The sequence below is a fragment of the Pipistrellus kuhlii genome, unplaced genomic scaffold, assembly GCF_014108245.1.
Source record: "Pipistrellus kuhlii isolate mPipKuh1 unplaced genomic scaffold, mPipKuh1.p scaffold_m20_p_3, whole genome shotgun sequence".
Lineage (NCBI taxonomy): Eukaryota > Metazoa > Chordata > Mammalia > Chiroptera > Vespertilionidae > Pipistrellus > Pipistrellus kuhlii.
In genome coordinates this window covers 135,996,973-136,010,830 of record NW_023425529.1, presented here as the reverse complement: position 1 = coordinate 136,010,830, position 13,858 = coordinate 135,996,973, and positions in this window count along the sequence as shown.

Here is a 13,858-nt window from a genome sequence, read left to right as displayed (position 1 = left end):
ACCATCACATCTGAGAATTTTCATGGGAGATACATTATAAGTTATGTGTTGTTTTTTTAATATATAAAAAGCAAATAAAAATAATTGATTTGGCTTTTAACTGCTATCAAAAAATGGATGATATAAGAAAGGCACTCTATTTTAGCACTGGCAAAAAATTTAGACTGTCCCTTTTTGACAGTTCTTTGAGCTAAAATTGTCCAACTTTTTGATTGCAACGTAATTACACCAACCAAAAAATTGAGTAGATTAAAGGAACAACTATTCTTCCCATGACTATAAAGTTGCACCTGTATATTTTCCTGAAAATCATCAATAATAATAAGAAAAGTTATTCTAATTTTTTTGTTTATGGTTATTTTCATGGTTTTGCAGAGCAGCTAAGTTGAAGGTAGAAAGCATTTTTCCTATTTCATTAGTTATTTAGAAACACTAACTTCCAAAAAGGTGTTGAAGAGCTTACAATACAATCATAGGCATAAAACTACTTAATTGAAGGCACAAAATCCAGAAATTAAATAATGTAGTGTCTTTGCCAGACAGAAAAGCACTGAGGACAGTCATGGGAAAGATAAGGAATCCAGTGGCTGTGGGAAACTAAGTGGAATGCTAAATTTAACTCACTTGCTAACAACTAGAAGAAGGAGAAAACAGACAGATTATAAAGTTTTTGTTGCCCAGTGGTAAAAGGTGTTGCAGTTTTCCAGGAGAATCAAAGTTTGCTTTCACGCTATACCCCAAGATGGAAGTGGAAAAGTGCTATGCTGTTGTCAAGGGCACTGTGCATAGACTTGATCAAGGTCTGGTATTTCCAGGCAGCCTTCAACACTGGATCAGGATGAAGAGACCTCAGAGGCCAGATGGTCTATGCTCTCTCCCTGTTCCTCTCAAAGGCTTTTCAAACATGGGGACCATGACCAATGTTTGAAAAAAGCAATGCTTCCCCTCCTATGTGTTACTCAATGTTTTCTAATTTATTTAATTATATTCCTTTTTTGTTTTTGTTGTTGGGAGTAAATTCAAATATTTAATCAATTGCTTTAATAAACAGAGTAAAATCATTAATAAGGAGATGTAGATTAGGTCAAAACCAAATATCTATCTTGTACAGAAAGGATAATATATGTCAGATGTATACTAAACAAAAATAAAGCTATGGTTGCTAAATATCAAGCAAGAAGAGGTTTTAAGAATAAAGAAGATTATATTTCTTTTTAAAAGTTTTGGTCAAAACCCACTAAGTTGACTTTTTGAGAGACTAATTAATAAGTGAAAACCCACATTTTGAGAAACACTGTGCTAGCAGGTATAGCATCTTCTTAAAATACAGAAAAATGGTAAAATATAATGTGTTTTTTATTCATATAAATTTATGTAAGTGTGGATATATCTAAGCCTGTATATATCCACAAACATATCAAAATGTATATGTAAAGTTTTTCAGATTTGGTAACAACTTGCTTAAGTGCATGAGAAATCTTGAAGTAGGTTTAAACATATCTTTTAATCCCACAGTTGATTAAAACCCTTATTCAATGTTAAAATGGTAGTATGTATTTTAGCTTGTCTTTTAACACAAAGATATTAAACTATTGATAATTTAAGTAATTAACCTAGCTAACTCTTTTACATTCTTATTCCCTAAGTTTATCCTATAGCCTCCTCTGATAAGCTTTTCTCATTTCCCAGGCAAAGTCATTTGTAAGTGTGTGCATGTCAGCCTAACAGATAATTTTATTCAAATATGATTTAAACACAACATGGTCATTAGCTTAAAAATTGTATTATTTGTGTGTTTTTTCAAATAATAAATATTTAAAAATAAAATCACACAGTTAGATTTCCCTTCTTTTGTCTCATTTGTCTCACTCTCTCTGTGTCACCATTAAAGTATGTAAAAATAGTTTAGGTCAAGTTGTTAGCCTTTTTATCCTCCAAATATATCTTTTTCCCCTCTGTTTCCAAATACATCATGATTGAAACAGCCCTTTTCACTAGGCATCCTTGAGGCAAGATGAAGCTGGCATGCCAAGGAAGGCATTTGAATTGATAATGCTTGAACTGAGATAAGTAAGAGGCTGGCCTGAGAAAGAAACAGGGAAGGGCATTCCTGAAAGACCTACACTTGCTACAAGGAGGTTCAAGTCATTGGGGATAGCTAAAGTAAAGAGTTCAGTCTGAAGAACAATGGAAAGTAATATCCCAAGTGAAGGCAAGGACCAGATCTTGGGAAATTTGTTATTTATTACATAAGTGGAAGAGAGACTTGGAATGTTTCCAAGCAGAGAAGTGACATGACTAAACTTTCATTTCAGAAAGATTACTTTGACAAAAACTTAGAGAATGGATGGAAAGAGGTCAAGATATGAGGCTGAGAGTTCAGTTAAGAGGTCATGGCAGTAATCTAAAAGAGAAATAACAGCTGAATTAAGACATGGGTAGAACTGAAGGAAAGAACATGGACTCAGTAAGACATAATAGAGGCCAAATGTCTGGTGTATTGGTGGACAGTGTTTTAGGGTAGGACAGAGGAAGAGAAGAAAAAGTGTAGAATGATTCCTGGTTTCTGGCCTGGCCATCTATAAATACAATCCATACAAAGAATCAAGCTTTGAAAAAATAATAGATGAGTTTAGCTTAGCAATGTTGGGTGTGGGATGTCTACTGCACCCTCCATAAAGATCTTCATCTGAATAGCTAACTTTTATTGAACACTTACTATGCTCAGATATTGTGCTAAGTATTTACATGCATCAGCTTCATCTTCTAAAGACTCATAAGAATGACCATTATTATCCTTAGTTTACATATAAATAAACAAGCTCAGGGAGCAAACTCATTGACCCAAGGTCACATAACTGGTAAATGGCTGAGCAGGGACTCAAATTTAAGTCTGCATGACCCTATACCTGTGCTTGATACCCATGTTATACAGGACTGGTATAATAGAGGCTCAGAATCAATGAAACATCAGTGGACTTGAAGTTGTAATTGTGAATGAGGTCACCAAATTAAAGTATATGTTGTAGAAAACAGAGGTCCAAGAAAAAGCCCTATAAAACACCAAGAGTTAATGCACATTCTACAAATTAATAGTCTCCATTTGCCCACAGGTACAGTTTGCTTGACTAGCATAGCATTTTTAAAAACTTTGATTTTGAATTTTTCCTTTAAGGTTTAGAGAGCAGTCTGCATTGTTTCACAGTCCTTACCAATCATTGTTAATTACACATAGCTCCTTTATTTTTTTTAAATATATTTTTATTGATTTCAGAGAGGAAAGGAGAGGGAGAGAGAGATAGAAACATCAATGATGAGAGAGAATCATGGATTGGCTGCCTCCTGCACATCTCCTACTGAAGATCAAGCCCACAACCCAGGCATGTGCCCTTGAACAGAATTGATCCTGGGACCCTTCAGTCCACAGGCTAATGCTCTAACCACTGAGCAAAACCAGCTATGGCTACACACAGTTCCTTTAAACCTGTACATTTCCTACTAGGCCCCTAGAGGTACTATTGTTGTGACTTCTAAAGAGCGTGAATAAAGAAAAACTCATGTAGGAAGAAAAAAATCAATAAAGAAAAGGTTAAAAAAACAAAAACAAAAGAAATACCAGGATAATGTGGCTACAAGGAAGTTGAAGAAGGAAAGAGTTTCAGGAAAAAGGGAACAGTCAACTATATTAAATATCACAGATAGCCAAGTGTTTATTGAATGTAGCAATCCAGTGGTCACTTATCTTAGTAAAAAGCAATGGGGTTGGATGGATCGGTAACAAAGTCAGATTACAATGGGATAAAAAGAGAAAGAGTACGGAAGAGGTGGAAATAGATGGCTTAGGGTCTTCTTTAAGAAAATGTATTATGAACCTGAAATGAAAGAAACAGACAAATAAGTAACTAATGAAAGCTGTGGCCAGATGGCAACATTTGCTCTTAGAATGGAAAGTAACCGAGCATGTTTTTGGCTAAAGAAAACTAGCCACAGGGAACATCCCCTGAGAATATGGAAGAGAAGAGACATGGTGGGTTCAACAGTGATCTTTATTTTTTTAAAATATATTTTATTGATTTTTTACAGAGAGGAAGAGAGAGGGATAGAAAGCTGGAAACATCCATGAGAGAGAAACATCGATCAGCTGCCTCTTGCACACCCCCTACTGGGGATGTGCCCGCAACCAAGGTATATGCCCTTGACCGAATCGTCCGCAGGCCGATGCTCTATTCACTGAGCCAAACCGGTTTTGGCTCAACGGTGATCTTTAAAAGTGATACTAGGCATTATCTCAAGATGTTGAGGACATTGAAGTGAAATAAGAGACAAGGCCCCCGTTGTCACAGAGATTACATTCTGTAGGAAAAAGACATCCGATCGACAAGGAGAATAGATAAAATAACTCTAAACAGTGAAATGATAGAGAATGAAAGGTTTCTTTAAAAATTTTTCTCTTATTGTAGTGTGGCTTTGTATTGGGTATTTAGGGAAGTCCTTTCTGAAGATTGACATTTGAACTGAGACTTGAATGAAAATGGGAGCTAGTCATGGGTGCTTTGGAGGAAGAGCATTCCAAATGGGATACACAGCTGTTGTACCCAGGGTGGATGGGAGCTTGTGATTGGGAAACAGAAAGAAACCAAAGCACTTCAAGAACTACAATGTGGTGATAAATGAAGTCAGAGATATGGGTTAGGACTCAGAACAAAAGGCACCTTGCAGACTGTAGTAATGAGTTTGGGTTTTAGTTAAGGTATGATCTTATGGAAGGGCTTTAAGCAGGGCATAGTATCAGCTCCAAGGAGGTGAGAAGGGATGCATCCAATACAGAAGTAAAAGAATCAGCCTTGAATAGGCATGTTATCAACTCTTTCACTGATATGGGGAAGCATGAAAGAATAAGTGGAAGTGAAGATATTTATAATTAGTGTAGAGAGTTGTTAAATGAATTAATACTTAAGAACTTTCACTTTCTCACTGAAGCTAGGGGCAAGATTTTCTGCTAAGATTGTGGGTGAAAGGTTGTAGTAGTCTTGGATGGCTGCCATAGTAAAGTACCATTGCCTGGAAGACTTAAAGAACAGAAATACTTCCTCACAGTCCTAGAGGCTAGAAGTCTGTGATCAAGGTGCCAGCCAATCTGGTTTCTGGTGAAAGCTCTCTTCCTCACTTTCAAACAGCTGGCTACATTATTTTTTTTAATATATTTTATTGATTTTTTACAGAGAGGAAGAGAGAGATATAGAGTTAGAAACATCAAGGAGAAACATTGATCAGCTGCCTCTTGCATGCCCCCTTCTGGGGATGTGCCCGCAACCAAGGTACATGCCCGAGACGGGAATCAAACACGAGTCCCTTCAGTCCTCAGGCTGACGACACTCTATTCAATGAGCCAAACCGGTTTCGGCAGCTGGCTACATTCTTGAGGTGTCCTCATATGATGGGTGGCAAGGGAACCTCTGGTGTTTCTTTCTCTTCTTATAATGACACCAGTCTTATCAGATAGGGCTCTACCCTTATAACTTTACTTAACCTTTTACTTAACCTTTATGACCTCTTCACAGGCCCCCGACTCCCAATACAGTCACATTGGGGGGTCAGTATTTCAACAAATGAATCTGGGAAGACAAACATTCAATCTATAACAGGATCTGTGGAGAAAAGGAAAACTTTGGAATATTAAAAAAATAGGGAAGGAAATTAAGAATTTAAAAAATACCACCCATCCTTTTTTTCTTTTCTTTTTTCTGGCTAAATTACTTTAATCTCTCAGTGATTCTAAACTTTATGTAACAGGAAAATATTTGGGTCATGAAATCATTATTTTTAATACATAATCTCCCATTGACTCAGAAAATAGGTGTTTCCTAGCAATGAAAATTTTTTTATTTGGCAGCAGATAAGGCAGGGTGACATGACAGCCTGGACCTGAATTGGAACTAAGTTATTCTGGATAAAAAGAGGATAGAATACAAATGCCAGTGTGACTCAGTGATTGAGCGTTGTCATCCCATGCACCAAGAGGTTAAAGGTTTGAATGCAGATCAGAGCACATTCCTGGGTTGCAGCTCAATCCTCAGTAGGAAGTATGCATGAGGCAGCTGAAGGATGTGTCTCTCTCTCACATCCATGTTTCTCTCTCTCCTTATTTCCCCCCTTCTCGAAAAGTCAATAAGAAACATATCTTTTAAAAAAGAGGAAAGAGATAATAGAGAAAAGCTGAGAGGAATCCTACCACACCATTGCAACCAAGCAAAAGGAGGGGGTATGACAAGACCCCAGTAACTGGCAGTCAAGGAGAAACCTGGGGAAGAACAGAATGCCTCAGGATTTATAATAGTTTCTACTGCTATAAACATGTGATGTGCTTCCTTCTCCAAAAAGAAATCCTCAACCAAACCTATAATGTTCATTAATCTGTGTGGGACAAGTTTGATTTAGATGGGTATATCCTGTTTTAAAATCACTGCCTGGAGAAAACCAGGGGAAAAGAGCCACGTTCTGGGGACATTCAAAGGCCAACCACCAACACAAAATAATATAAAACAAACAAGGGTGTAAAATTTTAACATTGGTTTCACAGGGGCCCAACATATTTAATTTTTACCTTTTCTCCTTTAGAAGATCGCTCTAATTTGAGGAAACAGATACAGATTATTTTAAAGGAGATATAAATTTTTTTAATTAATATAACTTTTAGACCTCACCGGCACCCGCACCCCAGCCTTGCTCTGTCGCTTGGGTTGCAGCATTACTGAGTCTGACTCCGCTTAGTAACATTTCCTGCTTAGTAACATATCCCTCCCGACTACTCCTGACTGCAAACAGATGTGACACTTACTGCTGTTTCTCAAAATCAAAATCAGAACAACTCCAGACTCTTTTTGTTTCTTGACTCCTTCAGGGTAATATCAGTTGGCATCGGTTTCTCACTTCATTTCAATTCCCCAGCATCTGTGTGTGCTGTCCTCATTGGTTAATCTTCACCATTTGATTCCCCCCGCCCTCTTCATGTGTCTTCTGTGTAAAATTTGTCTACAGCTAGGCTGAGAGAAGCCCGTCCGGCACTTCCTTTCCATTCCTTAGATCTCCATTTTAGTGTCTTGCCCAGTGTGGTCCATTAATCAATGCTGGTGGGAGTTGATGAATAAATAATAATTAATGGCCATTTTGACTCACCCAGGTGTTTGTCTGCTCAGCTGCATTATTGAGATGCCCAGGGTAGCCATGTTTTATAGAGATATTTGCTGATTGAGGAACATATTGTTAGATGTGAGTAATGTGGCTGCTTTATTTTCAAGGTTTTTCCTGAAGTGTTGGTGCAGCTCAGGGCTCCGTGTGGATGTCTGCTGCAAATGATTACAAAAGTAGCATGGGGAGAGTGGGCTGGGAGGCAAAATATATGCAGGGAAAGTGGAAATCACCAAGGAAAACGACTGAAGGGGAAATCAATATGAGGTGAAAGGTCAACAAGCCTCCTGCTGTTAGTCTGTCAAAATGTATTTAATGGGTTCATTGGATATTTTTCACATTTAAGAAATTGACAAGAGAAAGGGTTAGCCTGTAATAACGTTTTATCTCTCACTTACAAAATAGCTGGGTTTTTTTTTTTTTTTCATTTGAGAATTTTACCTCTGTTAATTCTGCAATCAAAGATACATTAATTTATCAATGTGTAATTTTAAAATATATTCATTAAAATTAAGTAAGAATCACATATGGAACTTGCTGTATCTAAGGGTCTGGTTTCTGGGTCTGAGTTCATTGTATTTAGTAAGAGAATTTTTAAATTTTTCTTTTCTGTTATCTATACAATTAGATTGGTCTTCAGTTCTCTCCTCTTCCAGCAAGAGAATAAGAGTAAGAGACACAAAAATTAACTCATTTCCAGTGATAGATTATGGTAAAGAACTTTAAAAATAAAAAGCCTCCCCATGTAAAATTACATTTGTACTATATTGTAAATTTTCTGTATTGTCATTTGATGTATATTCTTATTTATTTAATACTAGAGGCCTGGTACATGAATTCATGCATGTACCCTCCCTTGGCCTGGCCTAAAGCCTGGGGGCGGGAAATCCGGCAGAGGGGAGGGACCAAGGGAGGTTGGCTGTGAGAGCGCACTGACCACTAGGGGGAAGCTTCTGCATTGAGTGTCTTCCCCCTGATGGTCAGTGCGCATCATAGCACTGGTTGACTTATCGTTCCTGTCATTCAGTTATAATGGTTGCTTAGGCTTTTATATATAGAGATTCTTCATTATTTAGACAATTCAATCATCTCAGTAAAGGCTCAAATTTTTGCATTTTTCTAACATTTTTAATTAAGATACCTCCAGCTACATTACAAATATTAATTCATTTGATGGTTTCTGAGCTGGACAGAAAAATTTAGCATTAAATATTAATATCTGAAAAATTAACTATGGCAGACTTAAATATGTTAACAGTTTTCTCCCTTTTTAAAGATTAAATAATAATTTATGTTAATATTTAAATTTTCTTTGCTTTCCATCAAGAGCAGCTGATACAAATTTGGTAAGCTCACACCAGAATCTTGGTCAAAATGGGACTGGAACCCCTCATTCTGCAGACTGATTTTCTATCAACTGAGCCAAAAAGGCCATGAATTCTCTGACTTCTTAGTAAGCTAAAGCATCCCAGCCTAGGCTCATTTCCTCATCCAGTCCCTTTCCTGTTGCTTCCTGTATCCTACACCCTTCCTTGATTCACTGTTCAAAGCTTTAATAAACATCCTCTAAAAAATCAAAAGAGAAAAAAAAAATTATAGAGCTAATAATACTACTATTCAAATTTCTTAGAAAACTCATTCACCATTCATTATCTTTATACTTTCTTTAAAAAAGCTAGATATCTATGACTACTATGACTACTGAAGATGTATTTGAATATTTTTTATTCTACTTTCTTCATACTTCTGTGAGGACTGAGACTGACAGGACTTCAGAGTCACAGTGGAGGTGAAAAAAATGTATACAAAACACCTGCTTTTGAGTAGTTAATGTAAAGAACTATCCTTAGTATTTTAGTATAAAAATCAGTTTCCAAGTATGCATTGAACACACTAAGTTCTATACACATACTAATTCCTAACTTTCCTATGATTAATACTTTTAAACTACTTGTGTCTATATTTAAAGTAAATTTCTTTCTTTTTAAATTAAAAAACATGACATATAATAATGCATTAATTTTAGGTATATAACATATGATTTGGTATATATGGTGAAATGATTACCACAAATAGTTAACATCCGTTATCACATGTTATATTTTTTCTTATAATGAGAACTTTTAAGATATACTCCCTTATTAACTTTTAAATATACAATATAGTATTGTTAGTTATAGTCAACATGTGGTACCTTAGATACCCAGGAACTGTTTATCTTATAACTGGAAACTTGTACTTTTTTACTACCTTCACCCATTGGTGAAGGTGGATAAAATGGCTAAAGTATGTTTCTTGTAGACAGCATATATATTTGGGTCTGACTCTTAATCTAATCTGATAATCAGATTTATAGTTGGGGTGTTTAGAGCTCTGATATTGAATGTAATTATTGCTACATTTAAGTTTGCTATTATTAATTTTTTTATTGTTGACAGTATTACAGATATCCCTCATTTCCCTCCTCCTTTGCCTGCAATTTGTTTTCCATTTGTCCCATCTGTTGTTTTCTTTTTTTCTCAACCGCTTTTGGATTAAGTTTGTTTTATGATTTCATTTTATTTACTTTGTTGAATTACTAGCCATAATTTTGTTGTTATTTTGGTTACATTATGATTTAAAGTAAACATCTTTGACATCACAGTGTACCTTCAGGTAGTATCATAACATTTCATGTATGACATAAAGATCTTACAATAGTACCCTTTAATTTTTCCTCTTCCAACTTTACTATACACATTTACTTATACATATGTTATAAACTCCCTACATATTTCAATAATTAATTAACTTTTAATTAATTTAAAATATAAGGGGAAAGAGTACATATTTACCCATTATCTCCAGTGTTCTTTGCTATGTATAGATCCATAATTCTATCAATTTTCTTCTGTCTGAAGGAAATTTAACATTTTATATTTAAATTTAACATTGCTTATAGTAAGATTGTTGGTGATTAATTCTTACAGCTTTTTACATCTAAAATATCTCTATTTCACTTTTTTTTTTAATTCTGGATATAGAATTCTAGGCTGATATTTTTCTCCTGTCAGTACTTTAAAGATGTGACTTCAAATTTGGGGGCATAAAATTGTTTATAGTATTCATTTAGTATCTATAGGGTCATTAGTAATGTCAGCCTTTTTCATTTCTAATGATAGATATTCACTCTCTTTTTCTTGTTTACCTGACTAGAGAAATATCAATTTTATTGATCATTCAAAGGATCAACTTTTGGTTTCATTAATTATCTCTATTGTTTTTCTGTTTTCAATTTTATTGATATGTGCTCTAATTGTTTTTCTTTGGCTTACTTTGGATTTAATTGTTTGTGTGTTTTTTGTTTTGTTTTTTAGTTTCCTATGAGGAAAGCCTATATTTTCACTTTTAGATCTTTTTTTTTTCTAACATGTTTATTCAACATGATCTCACAAATTTCTATAAATTGTATTTTCATTTTAATTTAGTTTGTGATGTGTTTTTAATTTCTCTGAAAATTTCTTCTTTGATTTGTGTGCTATTTAGAAGTGTGTTGTTTAAATCCCAAATGTTTGAGGATTATGTAGCTATCTATTATTTTTTAAAAATATGTTTTCACTGATTTCAGAGAGAGATAGGGAGAGGGAGAGGGAAAGAAACATCAAGGATGAGAGAGAATCATTGATTGGCTACCTCTTGCATGCCCCATCCTGAGTATGGAGCCCACAACACTGGCCTGTGCCCTGACTAGGAATCAAACCATGACTTCCTGGTTTATAGATCTATGTTCAACCACTGAGTCATACCAGCTGGGCCAGCTATCTATTATTAATTTCTAGTTTAATTACACTGTAGTCTGAGAGCATACTTTGTTTGTATTCTATTTTTTTTTAATTTGTGAAGATATGTTTTATGACCCATATGTAGTATCTCTTGGTAAAATTTCCATGTGAATTTGAGAAAACCATGTGTTCTGATGTTATTGAATGAAGGATTACATTAATGAAAATTATATTCAGAAGGTAATATTAACTTCAACTATATTTTTACTGATTTTCTGCCCCTGACTTCGCAGAGAAGCAAAATTCAAATCGAGAAGATGTCAGAAATCCACAAACTGATCCACAAGATAATCAGAACTTTAAGTCTTTCAGAACACAAAGATTAATTTGTTTACTGAAACAGAGATGTCCCTGATACTTTACAAAAAAAAAAAGTTCCTACATTAGTACATCTGAATCATCTAGAAGGCTTATTAAATAATGTTGAGATTCACTCCAAAAATTTTAGATTTTTTTTTTTAGATTGTGGATAAAGCCTGAAACTTTGTATTTCTGTCAAGTTTCATAGGCAATGCTAAACTTGCTGGCCCAGAAACCAAACTTTGAGAACACTGGCTTACACCATCTGGGTATATTTTAAAATCCATAGTGTTCAGCACATGTACACCAAGGATTTGGGGCAAATTGTGCTCAAGGCATTCTAAGCCAGGGTAAACAGTAAAGAGAATCTTAATATTATTCCTGATGAGGGTTTTCTATACCTTAGCCTGACCTGGTGAAGAAATAGTTATTAAATTGCTGATACAACTCACTCAAGGAGACACAGTATAGGTCCAGGCTTCTGGCAATGTTGGCTATCATCCTACCCCAAATACATTTATTTCTAGATTGTTCTTTTTTTCCTCCTTAGCAAAGAAAGTCTCATTTTAATAGAATCCAGATTGAAAAATACAGTATAGCTCAATAAATTGGAACCAAAAAAGAGGAGGAAATACAGCAAAGCAGACTTTGGCTTAGGTACTTCAAGGAAAGTTCTTGATACACTTAGTAGTAACTGAATCCAGCTTCCCAAATATAAGCAATGTGATGTTATTGGGAGATTATTATTTCTCAAGGGTGGTTTACTCAACCACCAAAGCTTGGGCCATAATTATAAAGCTATGTTTCTACTTAATTTTCTCTCACTAGAAATCTGCTTGGGTCCTTTTGCATAACCTGGTCAATGTTAGTCGTCAACCCATGATGAGTCCTGTTCTGGTTTTACACAACATAGTGATAGTGCATCCTACCCAGACTAAAAAAGACATTTTTCTTAGCTCATTCTTTAAAGTAGAAATAACATTCCTAGACATATTGAAGATTGATACTACTTCACATTTGTCTACCCATTAGTCAACCAAGAAAATTAAGTCTTCTCAATTATAGTCTATTTTCTAACAGCAAACTTGACTTTCCAGTCACAGGGTAAGCAGTGCCAGCAAGACCAGTGGCATAATCTTTTCACCTTTCACCAACTAACGTTCCTTTTCTTGAATTGTATAGCTGATATCTCCTATGTGTTTGAATTTTCTGATAGAATTTTCATATTGGTTAACTAAAAGAGACCTGGATAGTAGAACAATCATTTGCTTAAATTATTACTCTTAGTGTTAGGGGAAGGGGGAGATAGAGATATGGCAAGGTTTGCAACTCTATATCTGCCAGGTTTAAGGGATTAATTCTTGAGGATAATTTTGTTCTGCCTTGGAGGAGTAGGTTTTCTCTCACCTCACCTCTGCAGTAGGAATAGGGCTCATTATTAGGCTTCCTTTTTAGGCTTATTGGGCTTCTTCCTTATTAGGCTTCTTCCTTTTCATAAAAGCACATCAACACAACTCCTTGCTTAAGTTTATTATTAAAATATATAATTTAATCTTAACTTACAGCAGTATAACTGCACTTTAAATTATCCCTAAGAAGCAAAGGTTTGGATTCTTCTCTATCGTACACATCAAAATTTCTAGTTAAAAAAAAAAAAAAGATTTATAATGAAATGGCTTAAATAATAAAATATATCTCAAGATTAACCAGGTCAGGATCAAATTTCCTTTCTTTGACCTTTGCATAAACTTGCATTTACTAATTGTAATTAGTCTTCAATGAAGAATATAGTAAGAAATAAATCAGAAACTCGTTGCTTTACTCAGTGTGAGAGTTCTTGTAAGGATGCTGTTTGTCATATTATACAGTCTCCTTTTTATGAACATATACAGGATAAAGTTCCTTTTAGTTAAAAATACTAAGAATAGTTGTAATTTTACCTAGAAGCTGAATTATATTTTTATTAAATATATTTTATGAATATGTTCCGTTTCTTTTCTTTATAAAACATACTAGAGGCCCAGTGCACAAAATTCATGCACAGAGGGGGGGGGTTCCTCTCCCTAGCCTGCACCCTCTCCAATCTGGGACCCCTTGGGAGATGTCCAACTGCTGGTTTAGGCCTCACAGGGATTGGGCCTAAACTAGCAACCAGACATCCCTCTCACAATCCTGGATGAGTGGCTCCTAACCACTCACCTGCCTGCCTGATCACTCCTAGCACCTATGCCTGCCTGCCTGATCACCCCTAACCCCTCTGCCTGCTGGCCTAATCACCCCTACCTTGTCCTACTGCTGGCCTAATCACCCCTGCCTTGTCCTACTGCTGGCCTAATCACCCCTGCCTTGTCCTACTGCTGGCCTGATCACCTCTACCTTGCCCCTTTGCCAGTATGAACACCCCTACTTTGCCCCCATTTCTGCTGGATTGCTCCTAACCTCTCTGCATATGCCTGCCTGATCACCCCTAACTGCCCTCCTCTGCTGGCCTAATCTCGCCCCCAATTTCCCTCCCCTACAAGCCTGATACCCCTAAATGCCTCTGCCTC